Source organism: Mytilus edulis, chromosome 5, assembly GCF_963676685.1.
Source record: "Mytilus edulis chromosome 5, xbMytEdul2.2, whole genome shotgun sequence".
In the NCBI taxonomy this organism is placed as follows: Eukaryota; Metazoa; Mollusca; class Bivalvia; order Mytilida; family Mytilidae; genus Mytilus; species Mytilus edulis.
This window is the reverse complement of record NC_092348.1, coordinates 82,486,122-82,510,058: the sequence shown is the minus strand read 5'-3', so window position 1 is coordinate 82,510,058 and position 23,937 is coordinate 82,486,122. Positions and strand designations below refer to the sequence as shown.

The 23,937-nt window shown below is 31.3% G+C and overlaps 1 protein-coding gene across 6 annotated transcripts in view; it reads right to left on the bottom strand.

The window, feature by feature from the left end:
* Positions 1-23,937, bottom strand: part of LOC139524605 (interference hedgehog-like) — a 138,898-nt gene that overhangs the window by 37,997 nt on the left and 76,964 nt on the right. For 3 of the 6 annotated variants that reach the window (XM_071319526.1, XM_071319525.1, XM_071319531.1), the window contains one exon: positions 21,796-21,867. The gene's annotated coding sequence lies outside the window, so the exon portion shown is untranslated. Of the gene's footprint in view, positions 1-7,432; positions 7,778-21,373; positions 21,631-21,795; positions 21,868-23,937 lie in introns of those variants that run through there. The other 3 variants (XM_071319532.1, XM_071319527.1, XM_071319528.1) reach the window with 3 other exon arrangements.

Here is a 23,937-nt window from a genome sequence, read left to right as displayed (position 1 = left end):
ATACTCAGAGTTAATACATGAATTTAAATATTCAACAAGTACAAATTTTCTATTGGCATATATGCAGACTTCAGCAAAACCAAATGCATACAACCAAACAACCATTCAGGCCTTTTTGGATATACATTGCCAAAATATTTCCCTCTGAATCTTTCTAAAATTCTCTGAAGTATCAAGTCTTTTGCTTTTTTCCAGGATAATGAGTAGATTTAGATGCAGAAAACAAATTTGGCACCATTTATGACAAGATAATAACTAGATTTTGATTGGGCATTCCAAATTTTGCGCCATTTAATAACAGGATTCCTCTAATCACTAGATAGTCCCTGAACAATAAAATCTACTGATAAACATGTTTGCCTTTATGTGATGGTATTTGAAGATGATTGATTGGTCAGTTATTTGGTCAGTTAAATTGCCACCTGTGGTCATTTGTATCATAAAGCTGCTAAGTGACCGATTGATTCTATAATCAGACCAGATTAACACTGATTGTAAACATGATAAAGCAGGAACTAGGTGACATTCATCTGACCTTCTTGTTATTTTAGTAGAAAAACAAAATTATCTGGATTCTTGGGGAAAGAGAAAAATTTAATGTACAGATATAACTTTTGATTATCTCCCCGGATCGAAATGGGCTTCTTTGATTGGTCAACAAACATGCAGGCCTCTAATAATTTCAACAACTTTTAAAATTGGTGAATGCGTATGTCCTAAAAAAATTGAGACTCTTCTGCGACTCAGAATTTTAGATCTTAAAAGGCCAATTTCAAATTCAGTTCACAATTCATGTAAATAGAATAAGACATATTATGAACATTTCAAATTCATTTGGTCTCTGTTGAATATACAAAGATACTGCAATTCATTTGATGTGGTCTTGTACAAAATACTGAGCTACAAATGACTCCAATATTAATTATATTTACACAGATTTGTCTAATTAACAAAAACTATCACCTCTCTAGACATATATTACTAGAATAATTATCCTTCATTTTGACAAATTTATACAAAACATCTTGGTATTTGGTTAGAATAGCCCACAGCTACTTAATCTTAACTTGGGAATATAAAGATTGATTGTTTTTCACACATGAAATGACAATATTAAGATATTCATTGAAAGAAGTTTATGACAAATGATATGTATATCACCAATAAAAGCATATTATATTTGTTGACCCTTTAACGCCATGTTACCTATTTTAAGATATTTTCATCATCAATCAAGACAATACCGCAAGTTATAAATATTGAAAGAAAAGTACAGCGCAGTTAAAAGTTATCTGGAACAAACAAGTTGAATATTTTGTATTTTATTCCATAAAAAGTCCAACAACATGGTTTCATTCCAGCTGTTGTAAGACAAAACAAGCAATGAACAGGGTGTATAGAGAGCGTTGATTTCAATGTACAACCAATTTGAGATGATCCATAATGATGCGGCAATTGTGAAAGTAATCTGTGTCTACCTCTTCATTGAAAAGTCTTTTATTAAGTACTTTATAAAATAGAGTTAATTAAAGATTTACTCTTCCTAGGCACCCTCTTCTTTTGAATCTGACTTGAACAACTTATAAATTGACTTCTAACCCCAATAGCTTGCTTTCTTTACAATTATAACAAACATAATTGTTTTCTTAATGCCATTGGTATATTTCTGCACAAAGATCTCTGTAAGAATGCTCCTGCTGGGTTATGTAATACTTTACAAAAGATAAGGAAACTTCTGTCAAAACAATATTCTTTTCATTTCAGTGATGTGATACTGAAAATTACTATTTTATTTGTTGTGTCAATAAGTTGATAACTTTTTGGCCGAAAACACTACCAATCACAAGAGGAAGGTATGTTGTTTTACATCTTAAATTATTTCAAATGCTGTTTTATTTCATAACTATTTCAAATTGGAACAGCTGGATTGCCTTTATTTAAAGCAAGCTGAGACCTTATAAAATAAGCTTTTGCTAAACAACAGCATGTCCAATGAGCTGATATCAGTACAACTTTTAGAAAGCTTTCAATGTGCACTCTACTTGCCTTAATCTTAAATGAGGGGCAAAAGATACCAGAGGGACAGTCAAACTAAAATTACCTCTCAAAATCTTTCATTCAAAGGTGCACTCTATTTACCTAAATTATTCTCCTAAACTGCAGTACACTTGCCTAAATCCTCCTTTCAAGGGTGCACTCTACTTGTCTTAATCTTTATCAACACTCTTACATATACTCTCAAACCAACATGATTGCTAATGTCACTCAAACGTGACTTACTAATAAAAAAAATTAATTCTATTTTAAACATTACAAGGGCTGTAAGCTGGTTAAAGAAGTGTCAAGAAAATATAAATATGCTTTAAGTGATCAATAGGCTACTGATCTGAACCAAAGTACCCCAAAACAATATATTATGGAAAATTACAATTTTACAATCATTTAATGTTATCTAAGGTTTACACTTCTGCCATTGGAACAGTTCCTTGTAAACACTTCAGTAGATTAATGTCCCCTTGTTTATATTTAATTTGTGATAATATAATCTATTTATTTGTTTAAATATTTACAAACTTATTAAATCAATAAAAAGCACTTTATTATACTGATATGCTATCATTGGGAACAGTTAATATTGTCTTTTGTTCAGTAATTTTCCTTGTACTCTTTACATGATGCATTTTGTAAATAAATGCAGAAAAGCTCTTTTTTTACCCACTTTTTAATTGACAAGTGATATAAATGTTAAATACACATTTCAGTGCTCCAAAGGCACTTGTCAGGTTTGTGTTGTAAAAGATGTTAAGTTTTCTTAGGCAATACAAGAAATGTTTTCAGAGCAATGCAACCAAACAGACCAGACTTTTTAACAACACACCCAAATTTATCAAATGGTCTATCATTAAACTATCATGGTTGATAAATCTCACTACTGGTTATTCACGAAGGACTAGGGTGGATAAAAACTCAACCAAGACTACTAAATTATAAACAAGATTACTATAAAGTTGAGGCTCAACGGAATACAATTTGAACAAAAGTCTAATAAGATAGACGATTTGAGGTAAACATCAATGTGGCCAGCCACCCAACAACACATACTCACTGAAATATCATGTCAACTATAGCAGAACAAAGACAGAACTATCATCACAAGAATGAAACCTTTTTTTTGTCTGATTCATACACATTTTTTCGAAGATTTTTACTTTCTAGTACTACAATACAAGTAGAACGATCAGTAATTGTAAGGACCTCAAGTCAGCGTACCTATTCATTATTGCAGTGGATTCAGTTTGATCAAACAATCCCTAAGATCCAGTGCAGCATGTATGGTACAAAATGATTAAATATAGCAATTTGTATGTCAAAATAAAGAAAAATGGTTGATTTAACTTATAAGCTACATTACACCCCTTTTTCAAAGTCAAGGGGTACAAATAGTCTAGTGACATTATTTTGATACGGTAGATTGGATTTAGTTATGCAATCTTTACAATGTATTTATTGTATAAATTTTATCTAAAATTAGGACTGCTCTGTAATATTTTACATGGAAAATGAATGAATAATTATGGATGAATTACTTTCCTCTAACCAACCAGGTGTTACCTTATCTAAACACACGATTTTCTAGAGAGGGTCAATTTCATAGGAAATTCTTTATTCAATGAGAATCTCAAACTGATGATACACTTAAAAGATCAAGATTTCAGCTTCAGTAGTAATGCTTTACCAACCAAATCTTTCTAATTAAAAAATGACATTATTGTTACTTAATCCTAACCCCTTCTCCTCTGGTACGGAACAGGTTATTAATCAACACTAGACCTCAAGATTAATGCTACTGTGATCTAGACAAAACCTGCTTGGCCCTTTAGACCGCAGTAAAAAAGGGAATAATAGAAAGTAGTGGATAGATTTTGAAGTGTTTAAAATAAAAGCTAAACTATAAGAAGGGAATAGAATTTGATAGAGATTTAATCGCAAAAAAGGTATAAATCTTATTCAGCAATTTACTTTAATTACTATTCACTGCTACTACAATGGCGAGTAGTGACCTCCTACGATGCAAACATTATTTGTAAGAGTGGCTACACAATTGTCAACACTTCTTCAAGTTAACAAAAGCAACGGAAGAAATTAAGAGTCACAGACCTTTGAACTCAAAATACTTTTTAAATGTACCCAATTTTGGTAATTATACCTTTCAAGGACACCGTACCTTGTGGCTCACTGGTCAATTTATTCAGGTATAGAATAGTAACCTTTAATTACCAGTTGTTAGCATGCAATAGTAGGTTTATAGGGCTGTAATTATTCCGTACATAGTGACTCATCTCAAAATAGTTTTTTTGTAGTATTTTTATATGGACTAAATCAGCAGATAAACAGGTGTTTAGAATGGACACTACCTGTGATTTACACTCTCTATCCAATGCTATGTATGGGATTTCTAGATCTGGACACAACATTTTTCTACATGCCATCTAAGGAATTTCTTTAAAAATCTTGATGGAAATGCTATTACTATCAGTGGTGGATCCGATCCAGGGGGTTGAAACCCCCTCCCCCTTAAAAAAAAAGATCAATGCATTTGAATGGGGACATATAGTTGAAATTGCCCCTGACTATTTTATATGGTAGAAAGAAAGGTTAGCTGATGAAAATGGCTATCTCTTTGTTAAGCTGCAAACTGACACAGATAAAAAAAAAATAGTGTAGGTCTTCCTTAACCTCACACCCTAATGACCTTCTGAGCCTGTTACAACAATGATCTATTGGACACCAAACAGAATGATAGATTTAACTTCCTGGATATCTTCCATACAAATTTTGTTGTTATGTTGTTACAATAATTACTGTTTATCATCATGAACCTTCACCAAATAAACAATCCTTCCTCAATACACAGCTGGAATACAACTTGACCCCTAACGCTGCTTTTTTCTTCTTCACACAACGAACATTTCAAACATTATACACTTGAAACAGATAAAAGATTCCACAGATTCTGTACATCCTATAAACTGACTAGAAAAATTTCACACTAGAAAAATTAATGATATTTTATTTCTGGCAGTATAACACTGATTACCCGAGTCTTTGCTGGAATTTCATTTAGGATAAAGTAGAAAATGTTGGCTTTATATATAATTATTTATGCCTGCATGCACTTAGTTACAAACAAAAAAATATGTCAATGAACGCAATCTTTTATTAATGAAAAGAAATTATCGACCATAAAACAGAGTAATAGCCTTCCCATAATGAAGGAGGAAAGATACATTGAGTGCAAAGGTAGCCAAAGCCTTAGGTGTGCAAACAAAAACTAGACAAAAGTAAACTGTAGGTCATTCAAACATGAGTACAAAACTAGCTGAAGGCCATTTCAACAGGAAAGCATGAGCACATAACTAACTATAGGTCATCTCAACCAGAAGACTTGAGCACAAAACTAACTGTTAGTCATCTCAACAAAAACACATGAGCACAAAACTAGCTGAAGGCCATTTCAACAGGAAAGCATGAGCACATAACCAACTATAGGTCATCTCAACCAGAAGACATGAGCACAAAGCTAACTAGGTCATCTCAACAAAAACACATGAGCACAAAGCTAACTAGGTCATCTCAACCAGAAGACATGAGCACAAAGCTAACTAGGTCATCTCAACCAGAAGACATGAGCACAAAGCTAACTTATGTCATCTCAACCAGAAGACATGAGCACAAAGCTAACTAGGTCATCAGAACCAGAAGACATGAGCACAAAGCTAACTTAGGTCATCTTAACCAGAAGACATGAGCACAAAACTAATTGCTAGTCATCTCAACAAAAACACATGAGCACAAAACTTAATGTAGATCATCTCAAGAAGCACACATGAGTTTAAGCATAAGAACAAATGTATATGTAGGTCACAAGAACATGTCAATCATTATAACCATAAAAATAAAGGGAAGCTATAATTGAGTTACGAGTTCACCTCAAATAAGGACTATAAGTCACCTTAGTATGCAAAAAGATCATAGAAAATTGGACCACTCCATTTTTAGACAATGTCAGTGGGTCATCATAATTCCTCAACCAAATTGTAAATAGATTTGATCTTTATGTTAGTAAAATTGTCCCATATCATATCCTTTCCTTTTTTATTCCCATTTTACTTCATCCTAATTACATATCTGAGATATTTGGCCATCTTGTATTACTAGTTAATAGTCCTGATATAACACACCTGTTAGGTCCGATGTAAACAAAGCCTTAGGGTAGGTACAGGTGTATAACAAATCTGTTTAGGTCTATAGGTCTTCAGGAAACTTGTGATAGCGTCATAACGCAATAGCTTTTCTTTAAATAATTATGAATCCTTTCAAACTACATTAAAGATATTTTAAAATATTAACTATAAAATTTTCAGAATAAATAAATATTAAGCAGGGATTGAAGGGGGTTGAGGCAGTGTAGCTTATATTGATGTTCTTCATCATGAGAGTCACTAACAATCATCAATGACACATTAACCCACTAACATCTTACTATACAAAACAAAGTCTGTTATTTTCAAATATCAAACCATCTTTGTTTAATCAGAATCCTGATATTATACAGGAATGTGGAAATTCATTGCAGAACCAGGATTTTGAAAACAGGAGCCCAAGAAGGCAACGTTTGACACACATCTTGTAAAACATCTAGGCATTAACCTTATATGTGGCTCTATAACAGTTGCCAGGACCAGTTCTCACATGTCTAAAGGGTAGGTTATATTTTCATTATTGATGAAGACTTCTTGATAGAAAAAGAACAATAGCAGAAAAGATTCCCTATTGTATTGTACAATGCAATGAACAAAATAATATTTCACCATCAACAAAAGATAACATGGATAAAAGCCCCATACTTGAATAAATTTTTCAACATATCCTTTTTGATGATAATATATATATAGAGCTAATGTCCAACATTTTAGCCTAAAGCATTTTTCAAAGCCTGACATAGCTTTCAGTTCACATTAGATAATTTTATCATTCTGAAGGGAGAAAACATAAAACAGAACAAAGTACAAATAAAGAATATAAATTACAGGTCAAAACATCTTAAAGTACATTATAAATAAATACAATAAAACAAAAATTCTTCATTCTTGAGAAAGACTTTGTAAAAACCATTAAGTGTATCTGTTAGCGGTTTTAAAATATTTTTGAAAAGAATGAATGATCTAATATTTCTTCTACGGTAAAATAAATGTGCTGCACATTTTAAATTCCACCTATCGTAAAACATGTAAATATGAGGCTAGAGCATGAAAACATGCAACTAACACTGATATTCTATTATCTAATTCAAACGGAAACAAAATAGATTGGTTTGTAACCAAAGGTGTTACACAAACATACACATAGCACACAGTTCATTAATACTTACATTCATAAGGAATTAAATTGTGTGAATTAAATAATCCAAAATACACAAATAAACATATCCAACTATCTCAAAACAGTTTTGAACAACAAATATTGTGTTTTATACATTTGTTTCCATTGTTTTGCAATATGTACAACACAACTTTCAACACAACTAGTATCTATTTTTAGCTCATGGTTTCCTCATAAAAACTCCACTAACAAAACTTTCAAATGAAGCAGAAGAATAATTTCCTTTAGAAACATAATGTAACAATTACTCCTCCTGCACAAAAACAAAGTAAACCATTTTATAAACTCTCATTTTATCCACCATCTTGTACACAAGCAGAGCTAGGGGTGAATTAACTGTATCATAGTATCATGTTACCAGGGCAAGATTTCTATGTTTTTCTTGTCAAAATATAAATTTCTCCACATGTTCGTACACTTGATACTTCATCAGAGAGCAGAGGAATGCTGATAAAGGAAAGCTTTCTGATTATATACCAGGTTCTTGTGGTAATAGTTTTTGTAATTGTGTTCTTTTAACACTGGCTGAAAACAGGGAATTTTATGAAATATTTCTTCATAGATCTTATCAGAATATTCTTTAAACAAATAATTCATAATTGTGAATGGTTGAAAGAAACTTGGGGTATATGTGAATGAGACAGCAACCCAATAACACAAATAACCAATAAACGTCTGGTAGATTACATATAGATTTAACAATAGGAACACAGGTGGTTATACAATATGTAAAACTTGAGTAGAGGAAATTTTTTGTTTGTTCCTTTGAATATATATTTTTAAATTGCACTACTTAAATTTTTCAAGTTTTCTAAAGCATAATATGTTCTCTTTATCTTATTTTGAAATTTCTAGCTAAACTTAATATATTTGAATAAGAAATGAATGGACATGATGGAGTCAAAGCTTGATCTAGTATCTATAATTCTTAATTTTGTTTGTATCATTTTGTGTCCTCTTAAAGTTAGCTTTCATAGTGTAAATTGGTATTTTTACTTCTGAAAAAAAAATAAGGACATATGTCATGTTTGACAATAAGACAACTTTCACCAGAGATTAAATGATGTAGATGTAAGAAATCAAATAACTTACGGTTGATTGTACAAAAACCCATACTGTTTAGTACCCCCCCCCCCCCACATCCCCCCTAAATTTTTTTTTAAAGGAACACAAATTTCATAAAAGTAATTTTGTGTGAAAATAATGTCCTCTAATTCGGGTAACATTCCTAATTTTCAAAAGCCAAACTTTATAGTTGTTAATTTTTTTTTCTTCAAATGTTTTTAATCACAGTTTAAAAGCTGCATGCATATCCATTAAATCTTAGAAAAAGAGTCCAAATAATGGCACCTGTCAAATACACTAATTTACACCTTCCAAAGATATTTATATAAGTTTTTCAACCAAACTGCACTCAAAAAAGCAATCTTAATTAAGTTCACACCTACTGGGCATCTTCCCTAATGATTTAAATCAACATTGTGGTGTCAATCAAAATCAAGGGAAATAACTCTATAAGAGATTAATCAAACTGCAGAAAATATAAAAACACTAATGTTTTTGTACAAAATGCCTGAGTACTATACATAAACATGCCTTTGGACAAGTCCATCTCACCAAAAAGGTGTCACTAATATCTTGTGGTAAAAACTTGTATAATCTATTTGATTTAAATTACTATAAATAGCAAGACAACAAATAAAATTTAGAGTTTAATGAAGATGACTTATCAAATTGTTGTAAAAAACCTTGTTACTTAACTGTCAATTAATTCACAAGTATCCAATATCTACCTAAAGATAAAATAGAATTTTCCAAGAGAACTAATTCACCTTGTGTCTGTTTAAGTCATTATATCATTTTTCACAATGTGTAAGATTACTTTCCTTCCCCGCTGACATTTTGAACAATTTCTGCACATATTTTGGAATGGTTTTCAAATTCTACTTCTAACATTTCATGGACAATTCATCATTCTCCCTCTCACCTGACTGTAATTTGTTAGGAAATCATTTTTCAAACTTGCTACATACTGCCAAAAAACAAAATTCTCAGACTTATCGCCTCTCTGGTAACTTGTTAATGATAGATATGAGCTCCTTTTGATGGTAATATCTGGAACAATTGTTTGCTGTATTTCTATCAAATTTGAGTGACGCGACCAGGAAATGTTTGTAAAAACACAGATGTCATTTGTATCTACCTTTATTGAACTGACACCAAATCAAAGTTCAACAGAAACAATAGATTAGAGTAAGAGCACATTGCCAAAGATCTTACTCCTACTGAAATGACAAGAAAACATACTGAAAATATAGGCAATAGAAACAATAGCTCAGAGCACAAGCTCATTGCCAATAAAAAAATCCTACAGAATTGATATCAAAACATACTACAAAAGATATAATGATAAAGCACTGAAAAGGGATTTATTTTTTCAGAAACTTACAAGTTTATATGAAGGTGTGTTTTTTGTTGTTGCAAATTTCAAAGAGACATCAAATCATCTAAATGACAAAAAAATATCTCATTATATTATAATGATTATGTTACATAAGAATTCTTGCATACATGGGGATATTCAGACTACTAGTATGTTGAAAACATTAAGGCAATCTATATTTTAGGCTATTTAGTACAACATATATAATACATCTTTTAAAATTTACTACATTCTTTAATCAAATATGTCAAAGGTTGAACTTCAAAATTGTAAAATTTAATACTGAACCCATTTTCCCACAAATATGAAAGCTACATTTATCATTGAAACCAAACTTCTAATGACATTAAGGTTTATAAGTCATTTTCTAAGGAATCAAAATTATTCAATTAAAAAATGTAAATTAGTATAACACATCACGTTCTTATACTTTAATAGATTCATATTTTTACATCTGGAGCATTTATAGTAAAATTAACTTGGACCATTTGAAGGTGCTGAATTCAAAAAATGAACAAGCCAAAATTATATTGCATAAAAGAACGATAATTTAAGTTGTTGAATGGCCTATAGGTTGGTTTAAAGTCGAGAACAATGTCAATCATGGTTTCACCAAGTGCAAAATAAAATAGCTTTCCCAAAACATACAAAGGATCCTGTGTCAATCGCCTAGCTATTTATTTCTGTGTCGCCATATTCATCATTTGAAAATTACATTAAATTATATGTTAAATATACCCTTACACTGTCGGGTATAATATAATGTTGTTTTCTCTGACGACTTCAATAAACGCTGTTTTGTGTGTCACAAGATCTATAGCAGAATGAACCTATTACATTAGAATAAACACTTAACACAATAAAACTACAGAAATACGCTTTTAGATATTTTCGACTCAATCTACTTTTTTCTCTCAGCCAGAATTGAATGTAACGGTGACAAGACAATACAAATCTTTGTTACAGTCAAATGTTTAAAAACTTTATGTCAATACTTAATGGCTAATCGTTTGAACACATCTGAATTATTGAGAAGTTTTTTCTATAATGGGTACAAAATGTTACCAAACATTCCCCTCCTTACCTTCACCTGTTTCCATAACGACCAATTCAAATTTATAAAGACCGAGCTTTTGCTTTTGTTGTTGGAATCGATCAGCCTCTCTTTTTCATATTAAAGGTATTCATCAATCTAAATATGACAAATGTCCCCTTGAGTCGGGTCTTTGTTGTATATTTATAGAAAAGCTACAATACGTTTAACCGTTTGAACACTGTTTAGGATCATGCTAAGGTGTCTTATAACTTTATTTGAAAAGCAGATGAATGAAACAAAATTCCTTTTATTTTAATCAAAAGCAAGAATTCTTTCAATTTTTTATTTTTTTTTTTTAAGTGTTGGGAGCGATTCATTTTTTTTATAAATTTAGATCCATTGTCTTCAGTTAAACTGTGATCAACTGATTAATTATGTATTGTCCCAGTGACAAATATTACAAACATCACAGCCGAATAGGTAACATGATAAACTGCCTCCTAAAAAAGGTATGACACTTTTGAGTTTTGTTTGACAAAAGATTGACAAAAGTATGAAGATTAAAACTTCAATTTTCTAAGTACATGTACAAGGTAAATTACTTAATACAAGAGTCCATTATACAAGTGAGCATAACTGTGCAATTACAGTCTCAAGTCTACTATCAAACCAAAATATCTGCATAACACTACATAATCTAGCCCCTTAAAATGTTCTCTGGTGTTATATATCACGTTCCAATGAAGTCATACCTCATAGAGGTATTATAGAATAATAAATTAACTTCTGTGATCAAGTCTGTGGCCTGTTAGGTGATAGATAGAAGTTTTAATGTTGACACAAATGTGTGAATTAAGTAATAGACAAACACTGATAAAGTCATTAGTCTTCATAATCCTAAAAAACACTCAGTCTGTGCAAATAATGAATAATTAAAGGGTGCTCTCAAGGAGGTTGGAAAAAAAAAGGCGATAGGATTACTGCAGATCAGTTACCATATAAACATATTTACTTTCATAAACATTTTCCTCCAAACGATATTTTTAAATCAACACCTTGCACTTTTTACACGTAAATATAGGTTTATGTATGTTTTTAAAATACTTGCATAAAGTTGAACTGGATTTTATATTAATATATTATTTTTGCTCTGATCAAGGGCCGACTTAACAGGTTACCGTCTGAAGAAGAAAGTCAAACATCACCTTGCATTTTTTTTAAAAGGTATTGAGTAGTAAAAATCTTCACGACCTTGGACAGACCTTTGTGGTGATTTTTTATTTAAAATCCTGAACTAAATCTTTTTTAACCTCCTGATTTCAACCCTCTATGGCCTCTACCAACGAATCCTTAACAATTAGACAATGTATATATCTTAACTAAATACAATGATTACTTTCTGTAGATAAACAATTTATTTATATGCTTGACCTAAAATTGGAGAGGTGGTATTTTTTATGTTCTCACATACCATTCAAAATCAAATTAAAAAACTAGTAAATCAATAGGGTGGTAACATATCACTTGGATGCTTTCAAATTAAAACATTTAAACTTTCTGCATATCATATTGATTAGGTATCTTGATATTCTATATTTTGAAGATATAAAGAAACCATAAAAAATATATCATAATTTTCATGAGTGTCTTGAGATTCGATTACAAATAACAATGCCACTTTACATTAAAATTTAGAAGAAACTGACATACAAACCTAAAGTGAATTACAGTAACACACTAATATAATTTCCAAAAGAGATGAATTACGAGGAATGTTTGTAACTCTCTGCCAAATTTAACCATACCCCTATTTTTAAATCCCTTATACAAAGTTTTAATAAGAAATTATTAATGGTTACTTCACCTATAGAGAAATAACAAAACTAAGATTAGACGTTTGTTCTTATGACTTAGCATGTAAAATGTTTACTGGACAATGGACGATAGAAAATCGGAAAAGAAAATATTTCATAATTCAATAGACGAGGAATATTTGGGCGATAAGACCGTGTGTTTCAGGTTACATCAACAATACGATACACAGCCTCTGGCCAGGTTTATAAGTCTCTTGTCAGATATCCTTCATAGGGTTGATACCTTTTATATCAGCTGTGTCACATGGTGACTAATTCTAACAGTGCATTTCAACTAAAGGAAATTTTGACAACTATTTTGTCATGTTGGACATGTTTCATTCTTTATTATAGTTTTATTTAAAGTGTATCTAATCATTCATGAAGGTATTAACAACAGTTATAGGTATGCTTACTATAAATTAAATTCGCTTCAAACTCCCGCATTATATCATTGTACCTTGGATGTCATAAAAAAAAACTAGAGGCTCTAAAGAGCCTGTGTCGCTCACCTTGGTCTATGTGCATATTAAACAAAGGACACAAATGGATTCATGACAAAATTGTATTTTGGTGATGGTGATGTGTTTGAAGTTCTTACTTTACTGAACATTCTTGCTTCTTACAATTATATCTATAATGAACTTTGCCCATTAGTAACAGAGAAAAATATTTGGTAAAAATTTACATAAATTTACCAAATTAATGAAAATTGTTAAAAATTGGGTATCTACACGTCTCAATCTTCAGAATCGCTTATCTAAAAATACTACTATAGCTAACGTTTTTAACAATAAAAATCGTGGTTACCCTTCTATCGATAAGTGTCATGCCAAAAAATGACTTACGTGTCCCCGTCTTTCCACCAACAATACAGTAAGGTCCACATTTAATGGTCGCACATTTTCTCTAAATTTTGAAACTGATATTACTTGAAAAACAAACAGTATTATTTATTTACTCACATGAAACAAACCGGGATGCGGTATTCAGTACGTAGGTGAAACTGGGCGATATTTATCTAAACGCACGCAAGAACACCTGTATCGTTTTAAAAGACCCAATAAATTCAAAAGTATCATTTATCAACATCTTAAGAAGCACAGTCATCCTATTAAATATTTAACAGTTCAACCTTTAGAAGTAGTAAATAAGCAGCCTGGTGAATCTCATTCCAAGTTTGTACGATCACGAAAAATAAATGAATTAAATTGGATTAAAAAATTACAGACAGTCTACCCTCTCGGTCTAAATGATAATATCATGGGAATTGGCAATATATCAAGAACCGATTCTGTTAACATTTTGGATATAGTTTCTAAAACTGTTCGTAAAAATCGTTCTCATGGACGCAGAAAAAATCGCAATCAAAGAAAATTTCGGACCAACCATACAAATATTTCGGACCTAATTTCCATTTCAAAAAACAACGGCAGACATTATCTGTTAACCAAGCTTTGTTCTTTACCTATAAATAAATTAAATAAAATTTTAGAGGATTGCAACACAATTTCATATTACAGTCCTAAGTATGAAATTGTCCAAATTATAATGGCATATTGTTATTCTAAACTGTTTCCAAAAATTGATCGACCTGAAGATCATAAAAAACATTTTATTAAAATAAAGTATGTCAATAAAGGTTTTGATTTTGTAAATATTGCCGGTATTTTTAACGACCATTCTGTTAAAGACCAAATTCCTGGATATTTTGATAATACTGAACTCCCTCTCATTTGTTATATTTACAAGAAATCTACCCGAAAATATGTGTTTAATTATAGCCAATTGTGTAAAGATGTAAATATCACTGAAAATACACCTATGTCGTGTAATTGCAGTAATTCAGAATACACCTATGGACCAATTTCCCATGTTATAACAGGAGACCTTAACATCGTTCGCGACCGAGAGTTAAAATCATTCCTCAGTAAAGGACCTAAATATCGTCCCCCGTCAACTATTAACTGGAATGAGTGTCGTAATATCATCAACGACTCACTCCGCGCCTACTGTTTGAAATGGGTAAAACGGGAAAAAGCTGACAAAAAATCTTTGGACTCTTTTATTAATTCAGTAATGAAGATAGTTGATATTCGAATACAACATTTTAAAGAACATTTTACCCTCAACAAAAACTATAAAAACCCTATTTCGCGTATCAAAAATAAACTAACAGAACTAGCCAAGGAATTTGTTTTTGTCCCGGCTGATAAAGCTGCTAATAATATCATTATTGTTTGACGTAAATTTTATATAGAGGTTCTGCAAAAGGAAATCACGAATTCACCAACATTCCAACTGACTTCATTTTCAGAAAACGACATCTGTAACAAACATAAACTTTTAGCTACTTCTTTACAAGCAGAACCAAACACAATGAAAGTCCCAACTATGTACTGGCTTCCGAAGCTGCACAAAAAACCTTACAAATATAGATTTATTTCATCTTCCAGCCATTGTTCAACTACTAAATTGTCTGTTTTACTTACTAGTACACTTGGTACAATAAAAAACCTGATAATAAATTGTTCAAATAAGGCCTTTGAAAATAGTGGAATTAATTACTTTTGGAGTGTCAAAAACTCGTTGGAAGTACTTGATAAATTGCATGCATATATTGGTGATTTTGAATCTGTTCAAAGTTTTGATTTTTCTACCCTATATACCACTTTGCCTCATATTCTTATTAAGAAAAAATTCACATCCCTAATTAACTGGGCATTTAAAAAGTCGGAATGCGAGTACATATGTTCAAACTCTTTTAGATCATTTTTTAGTAGCAATAAACAAAAGAACTATGTCAATTGGACATGCTTTGATACTATTTATGCACTTGAATTTTTACTTGATAACATTTTTGTTCGCTTTGGAGATTCCGTATATCGTCAAGTTATTGGAATTCCAATGGGGACTAACTGTGCACCACTTATTGCGGACCTGTTTTTGTATTGTTATGAGTTACAATTTATGACTAAAATTAGCAAAGACCCATCAAAACAACATTTGATACAAAAATTTAACAATACTTTTAGATATTTGGATGATATATTGGCTCTAAATAATGACGACTTCAGTATGTATACTAAAGAAATTTATCCTGTAGAACTTACTTTAAATAAAGCTAATGATAACAATGACCACTGCCCTTTCCTCGATCTTGATATCTATATCATAAACGGGAAGCTTAATACAAAAATTTATGATAAAAGAGATGATTTTTCATTTCCTATTGTTAATTATCCATTTTTAGATGGTGACGTTCCCTTGTCACCATCTTATGGTGTTTATATATCTCAACTTGTACGATTCGCTCGTGTATGTAACAATGTATTAGATTTTAGCGAGAGAAATTTATGTATTACTGAAAAATTATTACACCAGGGTTTTCGATATCACAAACTGGTCAAAACATTTACTAAATTTTATCACCGGTATAAGGAAATAATTCGTAAATATAACTCAACATGCAGACATCTTATACGTTCAGGTATTTCACATCCAAAATTTTATGGAAATATTCTTTATAAAGCACAAAAATGTCAGTATTCTCCTCAGAAACTAACAAAACCTTTAAATAGACTTATTAAAAGGGGATATAGTTACGATACTGTTGTCAGGTCATTAAAGATTGCATATTTTGGCTTTAACATTGATTCACTGATAGGGTCTTTGCATCGGAACTAAACACATTTACTTCTAAAAAAACAGTTGTTGGCATGACACGGGTTATGTTCTTCTCATATATGTTATGATAGTATGATACTAAACCCCTAACGGGAGGGATTGTACCTGATATTCATATGATGAAGACATAATCTTTCAATCAGTTTAATTGAGGTCTGGAGCTGGCATGTCAGTTAACTGCTAGTAGTCTGTTGTTATTTATGTATTATTGTCATTTTATTTATTTTCTTTTGTTACATCTTTTGACATCAGACTCGGACTTCTCTTGAACTGAATTTTAATGTGCGTATTGTTATTCTTTTACTTTTCTACATTGGCTAGAGGTATAGGGGGAGGGTTGAGATCTCATAAACATGTTTAACCCCGCCGCAATTTTGCGCCTGTCCCAAGTCAGGAGCCTCTGGCCTTTGTTAGTCTTGTATGATTTTAAATTTTAGTTTCTTGTGTATAATTCGGAGTTTAGTATGACGTCCATTATCACTGTACTATTATGCATATTTTAGGGGCCAGCTGAAGGACACCTACGGGTGCGGGAATTCTCGCTACATTGAAGACCCATTGGTTGCCTTCGGCTGTTGTTTGCTCTATGGTCGGGTGGTTGTCGCTTTGACATATTCACCATTTCCTTTCTCAATTTTATAAAGGGCAATAACTCCTTAAGGGGTCAATTGACCATTTAGGTCATGTGGACTTATTTGTAGATCTTACTTTGATGAACATTATCGCTGTTTACAGTTTTATCGCTTTCTATAATAGTATCCAAGATAATAACCAAAAACAGCAAAATTTCTTTAAAAATTACCAATTGGAAGGCAGCAACCCAACAACCGGTTGTCCAATTCATTTGAATATTTCAGGCCAGATATATATTGACTTGATTAACAATTTAACTCCTTGTCAGATTTCCTCTAAATGATTTGGGTTTCAGAGTTATAAGCAAAAAACTACATGTTACCCCTGTTCTATTTTTAGCCGTGGTGGCCATCTTGGTTGGATGGCCAGGTCATCGGACACATTTTTCAAACAAGGTACCTCAAAGATGATTGTGGCCAAGTTTGAATTAATTTGGCCCAGTAGTTTCAGAGGAGAAGATTTTTGTAAAAGATAACTAAGATTTACGAAAAATGGTTAAAAATTGACTATAAAGGGCAATTACTCCTAAAGGGGTCAACTGACCATTTCGGTCATGTTGACTTATTTGTAAATCATACTTTGATGAACATTATTGCTGTTTACAGTTTATCTCTATCTATGATAATATTCAAGATAATAACCAAAAACAGCAAAATTTCCTCAAAATTACCAATTCAGGGGCAGCAACCCAACAACAGGTTGACCGATTCATCTGAAAATTTCAGGGCAGATAGATCTTGACCTGATAAACATTTTTACTCCATGTCAGATTTCCTGTAAATGTTTTGGTTTTTGAGTTATAAGCCAAAAACTGCATTTTACCCCTATGTTCTATTTTTAGCCGTGGCGGCCATCTTGGTTGGTTGACCGGGTCACGCCACACATTTTTAAAACTAGATACCCCAAAGATGATTGTGGCCAAGTTTGGATTAATTTGGCCCAGTAGTTTCAGAGGAGAAGATTTTTGTAAAAGATTACTTATATTTATGAAAAATGGTTAAAAATTGACTATAAAGGGCAATAACTCCTAAAGGGGTCAACTGACCATTTCGGTCATGATGACTTATTTGTAAATCTAACTTTGCCGAACATTATTGCTGTTTACAATTTATCTCTATCTATAATAATATTCAAGATAATAACCAAAAACAGCAAAATTTCCTCAAAATGACCAATTCAGGGGCAGCAACCCAACAACGGGTTGACCGATTCATCTGAAAATTTCAGGGCAAATAGATCTTGACCTGATAAACATATTTACCCCTGTCAGATTTCCTCTAAATGCTTTGGTTTTTGAGTTATAAGCCAAAAACTGCATTTTACCCCTATGTTCTATTTTTAGCCGTGGCGGCCATCTTGGTTGGTTGACCGGGTCAAGCCACACATTTTTTAAACTAGATACCCCAATGATGATTGTGGCCAAGTTTGGTTCAATTTGGCCCAGTAGTTTCAGAGGAGAAGATTTTTGTAAAAGTTAACGACGCCGGACGACGGACGACGGACGACAGACGACAGACGACGGACGACGGACGACGGACGCAAAGTGATGGGAAAAGCTCACTTGGCCCTTCGGGCCAGGTGAGCTAAAAAAGGTGATATGGTGTATTTGTTGATCAGACAGCAACGTAACAATACGATAAACCAAAAGACAAAAGAAGGACAACATGCAGTCATGAGAGCACTTTCCTTTTGATTAATAAATAAAAATTTTCAACAGTAGGCTTCAGCGAAACATTACAGTGCAAACTTAAAATCAAATAAGGATATTTTCTTGTATTTAGAGTAATGCCATATATATATAACAGGACATAAAGGTGCCTCATCATAAAAGGTGTAGTTTTTAATATTAATAAAAGAACATTATGATTTTTCAACTTTCTTTTTATTTCTTAGCTCATAACATTTTCAACAATTAAGAATAGACCCTTACAAATCTGTTAGAAGTCACGTACTCATATCGTTTAATAAACATTTATGTAATATACCCTTTACAGGGGAAAAAAGAGAGAAAAAGAAAATGACTTGATCGCAAAAAATTACATTAAACTGCTACACACTAGGGTTAACAATGGCAGAAATTAATGAGTTTAAAGCCCTGAATAATACAATAATTGAAGTTTGGAGATCTCCACCATGTGAAGAAATATAAAACCCTTTCAAAAGTTAGGTGAAATTTTTCATTTTGGCATGACAACAAAAGAAAGATGTATGGTTTTGGTAAAAGTAGAGAATAATGTCTAGTCACACAGAAAATGGTGATTTGTATCAAAGCAACAAATACATCAATTCATATACCGCATTGGGAAATTGCTGGATATTAAATTAACAAATTTTACATTACAATTTATCACATTAAGGAATTTTATATAAGAAATGAGTAAAGTATTAATTATACAGGCCAGGTATCCTTTCCCTTGACAAAAAATGTGTATGAATAAATAGGCTGTGTGAAAACCGATTAATTATACCTGAACCATGCTGACCCAGGTTAATCTCTGAACTTTGACATCTTAAGCCCATAGGCTGATTTCAAAAAAATTTACAAGGGAAACAGACTTATAAATAGATGTAAAGGTTCAAACTAAAACATAACTGACAAAATTATATATTGTTGAAATTTAGAATCTTCTTTAGCAACAAACTTTGAACAAAAAAAACACACATTTTTTGTTAAAATTCAGTTTAAAGTTGAAGATCAATTCTATTAATTATAAAAGTTTCCGAAACTATAACTGACCAAAAAAAATATTTTGGTATCCAACTTTGGTTCAAATGTTTTCCTGAAAAAATATTCTGATCCCCTATTTGATGAAAACAATTATTGTAGCTAAGCAGATGACAAAAAGAAATATTCTGAACACAGATTTCCCCAAAACCTTAGTGTTAAATTTTGGAGAAATTTGATTGACTGCGTGAAAAATGCTCCCTTACCATTGATCTTTAGCTTCAATATTTGGGGAACATTAGAATTATTGAAATTGGCATTTATGTCAAGAGAATTTTTATAATTTTTTGTTTTGGATTATCTCGCATTTCAGTATGCAGCAAGCCAAAAATGACTTTCAAATCGGTCTTCAAATAAATATTTTAAGAATGCAATTTACATTAAATGTGTTTTTATACTTTCAATAAAGCCAAAAATGACTTTCAAATCGGTCTTCAAATAAATATTTTAAGAATGCAATGTACATTAAATGTGTTTTTATACTTTCAATAAATTAAAATCATAATACAATGAATATATAGAACTAATATGCAATTAAGTCTTTCTTAACTAAGAACTTAACATATTTCTGTCAAGTCCACAAATGTACTACACTTGTTTTAAGGTTTAGCCTATGACCTAAAAGAACTATGACAGGTTGTAATGGCCCACGGATAATTTATGACATTATTTTATAGGACACAATTCTTTACTTAAGATAACACTTAATACAAGACCAGATATGATGATCTCATCTTTATTTTAGTGTTTTCTAAAAAAAAAAAAGGTCAGTGTTCAAAACCAAAGGAGATATTTATTAGCTTGTTTTTTTTTCAAATAAGGTCATATTCAAATTTCAGGTATGAAAAAAGTATATTCAACTTAATTCAACAAAATAGAAAAAATATTTAGTCAAAATTTAATTTTTCTAAAAAAGATCTTTCATTGCTTTTAAAAAGATTTTACTCGATTTCAAGGCCTTAAAAAAGTAGATGCAACTTACTTTAACAAGCTCCAGAAACAGAAAAAAAACAAGTCATTGGTTTCTGACAACAGGTTTTTTATAACCATATCAGCTTTAACGTTAAGAAGAAATTTCACTGAATCTGTTAATTCAATTTTTATGCTTAAAACATTTATTACAGAGCCTAATGTTAATACAGTTTACATTGAACTTAGAATCAATGGATATAATGCTACAAAAACTTGCACTAAAAGTGTAAATTTTCAATATTTATTTTGGAAGTTAGTGCTCTTTTTTGTATTCTTAATCAAATACAATTTTACGCTTTTGTTGTGATAACCCTCACATTTGTCATGAAAAAATCGTTGAAATCTTCTACTTAATGTCAACAAAGTTTAATCTTCTTACTGCCAGATTGAGGTTCATGTTTCAATGAATAACAAATATTTCTTGTGGCATAATTTGATACAAATTTCCGATAGGTAGATAAACATAGTTGTATGAATAGTACAAACAGGAAATATATATACAAATCGCTCCGTAATATCTCTTGAACAAAGAGTAACATCAACATTACCGTAAAATGTAACAATGCTATACACAAACTCACCTTTCATGATCAGGTGAAAAAAAACAGGTAAAATTGTCCACCATTTAATATCCGATAAACAAATTAAATCTCAAGTATAATTCCCTACATAGTGTAATAAAATGTTTTAACCTCCTATTATAAGAAAATGCATTTTTGCTACAGAAATGTACACAATTTATTCTCTACATAGGTTTTAATCCTTGTCCATCGTCTGTATTTTATGAAAACATTTACACACAACCAACACACAAAGTTTTCACGCTTGGTTTACTACATAAAGAATACAACCCATTCATTGCCTGTTTGAAGGACCACGTGTTCTATTCCCTAAACCATTACCTTCAATTTGATGACTGACAACTAAGAGGCCATCAAATAGGGTAAATCTTCATGGTAATATAATTATTATACATAAAGATCATACAAGATAAGAAACCTACTTTGAAAAACCCTGTGGTGCTCTTGTCTGGATTTTATTTCTTCGCTTCTCAGTTTTCTTGGATACAGCAATTCTGGAAAAGATAAGATGCATAAAAAATATATGTATAGAAGAAGATTTATATATTATTTCTGTAAAAAGGTTTTATTATTACAAAAATCAATCATTGCTTCCAAAAACTCATTTCAAATAGTTGGGTATAATAATTCAGAAATAATGTAAAGATGAACCTTTTTTACTCTGTTTTACTCTACAATGAGTATGCAATGTTTTCTGGTGACAGCTTTAAAGAATATTTCCTGTTTTGGTGACCAATCCAGATTCTGAGCAAAAAAGATGTAAAAAGAATACATATTATAAAAAGTTTTAATTTCCTATGCAAAAAAACCAAGAATAAATTAATACAATTTGTATGATCGAGTTACCAGCAAAAGACACATTCCAGATCCTACAAAAAATAATTTGGTCTTTCAAATTTTTTTTATCTCCTAATTTTTTTAAATCAAGTAGTTTTTCAAGGAAAACAGAGCTCAATTAAAATTTTCAAATTCTCCTGATCATCCCCCAATCCCCCAAATAAAAAACACATAGAAAACAAACCTCATCCAAAACCTTAAAAAAGTAGGCCCTCAATTATGAACTTGATTGGGGATAAAGAACAATCACATATAATTATAAAGGCCTACTTGATTAAAGCATACACAAAGGGAGGTAATCACTCAAAATTTCAAGAGAATAAATAAGAATATCAGTAGGAATAGAACTTTTATGCTTGTTATCTCCCTTTTCCAAGAATAATGAAACATTAAGCAAATATAAACAGACAAAATATAAGGTAATTACTTAATGTCTTTTTAAAAAAAAAATGCATGCACTAAAAATTTACTTTTAAAGTGTTATTTACCAAAAAAACAACACCAAAGAACACCAAATGTTTGTTCCTTCACAGAACAAAGTTTAGAGGCAAATAGATGAACATTTAAGAGCATCACTTCTAAACACAGACCTAAGCAGATAAGCCAAAAGAGTTGTGTCAAGTTTGCCTGAGGGAGTGGCAACTATAAACTACAAGATTCATAAGCTGAATATCTAAACAATGTATCATTTCAATCCTGTCAGTATTGATGCAATATCTACTGCTTTTACAAACAGCAGTACCAAATATACAGCAGTAATCTTATTGTTTGGAAAGAAGATTTTTATCTAGTAATGACTTGATCATAAATGGCTGCAATATTGAAACCCTATGAGAAAATTGAAGTTTCATTTTCTGTTGAGACTAAAAGTTTGGATAAATAAATGCATAAACATTTAAGAGCATCAAAAGAATTCAATTTGGGGAAAAAAATGGCTTCAGTAGCCCTTGTATAGAATTAAGAATGGAAACTAGGAATGTGTCAAGGAGGCAACAACACATTCAAGAGCACAAAACTGCAAAAGGCCTTCAGTGCAGCAAAACAATTCAGCACTTGAAGACAAAATTAACAATTATTTTAAACAATGTCATAACTTTTTTATTGTGAAATCCTTAATGACTGTTTTGAGTTATGTATCATTGGAAATTTGAAATAGAAATAAACAGAAATCTTAAATATAAATTCCTGTGAATATTAAGGCCAAAAGAGACCAATATTGGCCCCTGTCGCTACTGAAGATTATTGTTTCCTTTTACTTTTAAAGACCCTGTTCGTTAGGGGTAGGATTATGTTTCCGTTAAGTTTAAAGAAATGTAAGAGCTTTGGTAACTGTTTGGGCAGGGTTAAAGGATTATAAAAATATAGCCCTTTATGGCACATATATCCTAAAATAAGACACCCAAAGAATAAGAAGAAAAATTAAAATAAAAACCATTAACCTGTATGAGAATAGAATCCCCTCTAGGACCTCTTTAAATAATGTTTTGGGTATTGTTCACAAGTTTTTGTCAACTTGAACAGGTCAAATTTCCAACAAGAGAAGGGTATTGGTAGCTTATTTAAAGGTGCAAATATTTCTACACGGTTGACGTCCGCAGTATTCAAAATCATCCAAGTATGAAACAATAAAGAATTTTAGACCTGTACTTAATTACATGTTCTATTTGTTATTGAATTTTACAACATTATGATACAATGTGCCAGATCTATATCATTAAAATGTTTAT